The sequence below is a fragment of the Odontesthes bonariensis genome, chromosome 5, assembly GCF_027942865.1.
Source record: "Odontesthes bonariensis isolate fOdoBon6 chromosome 5, fOdoBon6.hap1, whole genome shotgun sequence".
Classification (NCBI taxonomy): Eukaryota; Metazoa; Chordata; class Actinopteri; order Atheriniformes; family Atherinopsidae; genus Odontesthes; species Odontesthes bonariensis.
This window is the reverse complement of record NC_134510.1, coordinates 27,118,468-27,124,849: the sequence shown is the minus strand read 5'-3', so window position 1 is coordinate 27,124,849 and position 6,382 is coordinate 27,118,468.

The following is a 6,382-nucleotide window of genomic DNA, read 5'->3' as shown; positions in this document are numbered from 1 at the left end:
GCAGTAGGAGGAACACCTGCGGACAGTGGAATAAAGTCTACAGGAGGATGATGGCCAGTCCCCTGCCACACAAACCAGCATGACATTAGCTTTCGCACCCAATACTATTTGCACCATGAAACACAAAACCACCTCTGATGTCTCTGTGAAGTCGTTTAGGCAATAAACTGAACATTCACTTCATCAAATGTTCACAGTGATATGTCAAGAAAAAAATAAAAAAAACATTTTTTGAAAGAAGGGCAGCTTTATATTGTGTATTTGAAGTTATTCCCCAAGACAGGTAATAGAAAGTGAAAACACAAGTTGAGACTGATCGATTCATTAAAAAAAAAAAGTATATATATGGTTTTATTATTTGCACTACTGGCTCCATCAACGTTTCCCCTCTTGCCATGTCTTCTAATCATGGTTCGAGTTCCCAGCCAAACACAGCACAAGGCTGCCACTGTCTCTGTCTCCACAGCAAAGGGGTGTTTGACCCCGTCTGTTGAATCCTTGACCTGGATGTAGATCAGCCAGGCGCAAAGGGACCCTATTGGCTGAAGTAGGGGTGATTGTAGTGGTGATGCAGTTTGGGATGGGACAGCTTCAAACCTCACAAGCAGAGACCAACGGTGAGAGCTGAATAGTGTTGTGGAGAAATTAGAGTCGAATCCCGCGTTGGTCAGCCGTCCATTGGGGAGTTTATTGAACAAACCGTCACAGCAAATGTGCATACAGAATGTACAAAATGTCCGACAAGCTCATTTTGTGACACCCCTTTTATACCGTTTTATCATAACAAGTGTACGTGGCCCTCTCTGGAGGCGCCTAGCTTTCGCAGTTTATCATAAACACGCTCATTCTAACTATCAACAATATTCATATGAACCAGTCAACAAGGCCCAGGATGTAACTAGGCCAGAAGTCATGAGCATGTCGTGACATCCTTCTCCCACATAGTCCCCCCTGAAATCACTTATCAGTGATTTAATAAAGAAATAATCTAAAATGAAAGAAAATCATCCCACATAGTTAATTAAGAATTAATTAACATAATCAACACTAAATTATTCTAATAATTCTACAATATCAATCAACGGGACCATTTTGAATAAATGAAAAGGAATATACATATGCGTGTACTCGAATCACATTAAATGATTAAATTAAATTACACGATATTGAATTCAACAACACTACAAGTTTTACATTGCCATCACACTCGTCCACTGTTCGCAGTGCATAGGTGCGAAAAACCCACCGGCTGCTACTTTCGTAACTCATGTTCTTATCTTGGGAAAATTCACCTACGGCCCCCCCCACTGGCGACCGACCACTTTACCAAGGTCGCACTCCGAACAGTTGACTGACACAATTGGCAATGGACATATCAGTGATCAGTTTTGATTGATAATACACATAGACTGAATACACCACCTTCAAATCAGTTAATCACCGTTTTGTATCAAGTACAATACATAAAATTATGGATTATCACACAACAATAGTAATAAAATGCAATGTAATGCAGCTCCTCCAGTCCCGTCCCATCTCCTGTACTCTGGTGTCGTCTGCTTCTGGCCGAACATCCGTCCGGCTGGGTCTGGAACTGCTAAGCTAACTCTGGGAGGAGAGGTCGCCAGTACGTCACTCCCAATCAAAGAGATCTTCAGCATCTCTTCTCCCTATTAGACTAACCTTGGTTCCACCCTCGAGGAAAGAAACTTGTGAACCGTCCGTTGATAACCTTCATTCGTTGACCCGCTCTCCCATGCGTTGGTCCTCAGACCTGGTCTCGCATGGTCATCTGCCTCCTGATTCCTTCCACTGTTCGTTTGAACATCACTTGCAGCAAACACCTTCTCAGAATGGGTATAATGCAACACCCCAATAGGGAAACCATCCTCACTATCAACAATATTGCTATTCCCGCCTTAACTGTCATCGCTCCCCCTTCTCCCAAAATCCCAAACAGACCAGTCCACCACCGTTCACCTCCACCAGCATCACACGTCAGCTCCTCTCTCCGTTCTCTGAACTCCTTCACGGCCGTTGTAAACGCTCCATGAGCTGCAGTGTTCCCGGGTATAAATGTACAACATTTTCCCCAACCATCTGGCGAACACCAATTTTCCCTTCTAATATACATTCTAAAACTTGTCTGTTCTACCAAGCCATCATACTCGTCTCATGTAGTTGTTCTCCAAAGCCTGCAAGCCCTTCACTCGTGTAGCTAAGAATTCCCTGTTGGTTGTATTATATGTAATTAGTCCATTCCCCATTTTGTTAAATATGATCCACGGCAAAATAGACTCAAATCCAGCCGCAATCTCCCTGCGTGCTTTGAGCTCAAAGGGAACCCCTCTCGGCTGCCATATTGCATCCAAGTAAACGTGCTTATCCATGATGTAGTTACCACTATATGTTTTAACTCTCCCTTTTTCCACATCCAAACCTCGCATCTCGTTTACCTTGTCATACACTAACACAACTGATGTGTTCCTCCTCACCAGTGCCCAAAGACCTATCCACCTGTTGGGTAGCACATTTAACAAAACATCATCTCCACACATCCAGTAACTCTCAGCTACTGGGTGTGTCTGATCCCCAAAAAGATATAGAGTTAAAATGATCATTTCTATATTTTCACAAAATGATCCAAATAAATAAATCCCAATAAATCTTGTTTTCATTTAACAGTAGTATTACCTACGCGAGTTCCAAAAGCATTCAAACTCACCATCGTAATCTACTCTATAATCAGTGGGAGGCCCATCCTGTGATGTACTATGATTAAATTCCGCACAAGAAGACTCAAATTTGTGGCCCTCCCTTATTTTGAAAATGACTATGTAATTTATTTGGCCCAAACATCAATCTGCACTTAATACCACACATAGGAAACAATAACCATTTATCCTCTGCCGATGTGAACCTACCTTTCCTGCATTCCCGTTGCTGGACCACTGCACAGTCCCTGAAGGTAAGTGGCTCCGGAACAACAACAGGCAATGCTCCTGGAGCGTCTGCACATACGAGACACTCCGTCGCTGTCAGTTCTCTCGTAGTGTACCATGCCCATCTATACCACATATCCTGTGCTGCCTTAACCCATTTTCCACAGTTACACTGTTTTCCCGACTCCACCTGTGCATGTACACTCCGTCTGTTCTTGGATTAACATGATTATTCTATCCTGTAGTGCTAATGGTATCAAATCCCCCTAGCCTTTCCCGAAAAATCTTTCTATTCTTACAACCATTGTGAACAACTCCTTCTGACCCAATCTGACATGATCTTACCAGATTGCCCCTTTGTCGTGGCGTCCAGAGGCGGTGATTTGGTCGTCTCCTCCACCGGACCCATGATCCACACTTCCTCAAATCGTTTCTTCCATGAACTTAAATTCAAGCTTAGCAGATACCTCTTCACGACTAGCTCTAGTGTGTATTGCTGGCAAAGTTTGTGGCGTGGCATGGTCTGAGTGGGTGTGTACTGTTGCATCATACTCATCCGATCCAGGCTGGCTACTTCCCCTGCAGGGTGGCTTCATCACGGGACCCTTCCAGCCTCTCCTGTCTGCGGGATCCCGTCCAACATCTCCAGGCTTCGTTCTCCTGAGCCCATGCTGTCGGCCAACACCCACACCTGGATGCTCACAGTGTCAGAAATCTTAACCTCTTCCTTTTGTTAATCCTTTCCCTCGGACTTAACTCCGTCTGTGTCTTTAGTCCGAACCTTAGTGCAGTGATTCAAATGGTACCATGTGTTGCTACCTTCCACTTGAACTGCTGTTGATGTTGCTCGCACCATTGTGTACGGTCCTTTCCGTCTTGGCTCAAGCCACTTCCTCCGGAACACTTCGATGTGCACCTGGTCGCCTGGCACCACTGGTCTCTCAACCAGCTGTTCGAGACTCAAGTCTCTGAACTCCTCCTGTAGATAGATTGTTCTGTGGATTGCAGTTAGTTGCTTCATGTAAGCTGTCCACTCTGTTTGCACCTGCTCAAGTGGGAACTGAGGTGCCGGCCTGGGTCGACCCGTTAGCATTTTATGCGGTGTTAGGGCGTGACTCTATGAGTCTGCATAGGACATCTCATTAGTGCAAGCGGCAAAGCATCTAGTTAGTTTAGTTGAAGCACAGATTCAATTCAATTTCACTTTCCAGGTTCCTTTGATCCTCTGAACCATCCCTTGACTCTGTGGATGATAAACGGCCCCACAGCGCTGCTTGATTCGCAGCTGCTGCAGAATGCCTCTTGCACTTTTCTAAACAAACACTTAACCATTATTTGAGCTAATCTCTGATGGAATGACAAACAGATGAATCAATTCTCTTACCAAAAAAAATTTACGACTATTTATCCAATATGTATGACCAATATCCTTGTGATGGCGCGACCTCTGGCTCCAGTAACACCATTGGTGCCAAAACAGCAAGCTGGCCCTTTGATGCTACTTTCGCTGCTTCATCAGCCGCGTTATTACCTTTACCGACCATTTTGTTACCTTTACGATTATTTGACACTTTATCACTGCCAATTTTCAATTTTCATGACTGCAATCCGCTCCTTCATTTGGACCTCCTGTCGCACTGGACTCCCGTCTGACCTCCTGAACCCTCTCTGCTTCAAAACTGCTTCAAACAAATAGCAAATATCATGAGCATATGCAGAATCTGTGTACACATTCGTAACCTTACCTTTCACCAGTCAACATGCTTCTGTTAATGCCTTCAGTTCAGCCAACTGTGCCGAACATGGCCGTTCACACTTCTCAGCTTTCACCGTCACAAAGTTTTCCACCTTCCTGTTTCATAACTGCAAAACCTGCATGATTACCCAAATGATCTCACAACATGAATCATGCACAACATAAGTGACATCAGCCTGCACAAGTGAAGTTGCTCCTAAGTCAGGTCTCAGTTTAATGTACCCCACAGCTTCTGACACACGCTCATGTGGTTCTCCTTCAAACTCACGTGGAATGACATCTGCAGGATCCGATGTAGTACCCTTCTGTATTCTCACATCCGGACGTGTCAAAAGATGCACAACCTGCAAACATCCTGTCCGAGTCACAACATACCTACTCTGATTTATTAATTCTGAAATCTTATGGTGTCTATTGGAGACATATAAGAAAAATGGCTTCTCATAGACTAGTGTTGGCCGTTTTGGATGACTTTTGCTAATTTCGTTTCAAATTTTCAAAGGCTAACTTAGCCTCGGTTGTCCTCTCCAGTTTTGCTTTCAACCTTTGATCTGTGGATTTTTCATGATTCCTTCCAGAGGAAGCGCATTTTATTGCATAATCCTCCCAAAAGAAGATCATACTTGTTGTATTTTAATTTTACTTATTTATTCATTAGATATTTATTTATTTATTTTGGACATGGCGCTTTTCTTACTCCCTCCAAGTGGGATAGAGAGATATCAGTAATTCCCTATGGGCTAAATAGATACTCTAATTTAGGCTATCAATGCTAAAATTTAAATTAGAAACTTGTTCCGTTCAAATTTTAGAACTTCGTAATAGTGGCACATTTAAATTTTAAATTCAGAAACTTTGTTTTGTTTTGTCCTAGTAACAGTGACCTATTTAAATTCAAGTTTTAGAAACTTAGTAGTCGTGACACATTTAACTTGAAAACTTTGTTTTGTTTTGTAATAATGACACACCTGAGGGCGGTTTTTAAACCCTTTTGAGTACGTCTGGTGTAAGTGTACTTCTTACCTCTATATGTCAATGTAAACCAATACTGGGATTCCTCTGCCAGAGGAACGCCATGGACCTGCCGGGCCACTTGCTCCGCCCCCCAGGGACTGGCCACGGTCCTGCCGAACACTCGGGTTTCTCGGTGCTCTCGGACAGCTGTAAACAAAGTGTCCCCTCTCGCCACAGGCCCAACATGCCCCCGAGGACCTTCGTCCTCCAGGTGCACCTCTTCTTGACCTTTGACAGGGTCGACGATGGACTTGCCCCTGTAATGGCTGTTCAGCGGCCCCCGCTGTCATGGCCTCATCTCGTACTTCTTGCTTCGCTTGCAGTTCTTCTAACTGCAACCGTGAAAGTTCCCTTTGCATACCCTCCTCCTGCTCCTTCCGTTTCAGTTCTTTTCTGTATTTGTTTACTGCATGCACCACGTGGTCTCGGAATTGTCCATGTGACATTGAATTCAACCCCACCACATCCTCCAGCCTCCCCTGAACTGGGGCAGGCAGAGCCTCTTTGATGGAAACTCTGAACAATGTCACCCAAGCTGGGCTCTTCTCGATTTCTCCCTCAGACTCTTGTCTCCATTTCTTCAATTGTTGTGCAATGTACACAGCTGGACTCTCTGTTCCTGACAGTGGCTCCCCCTTTAATGCTTCGAGGTCCACTCCCACAGGAAACT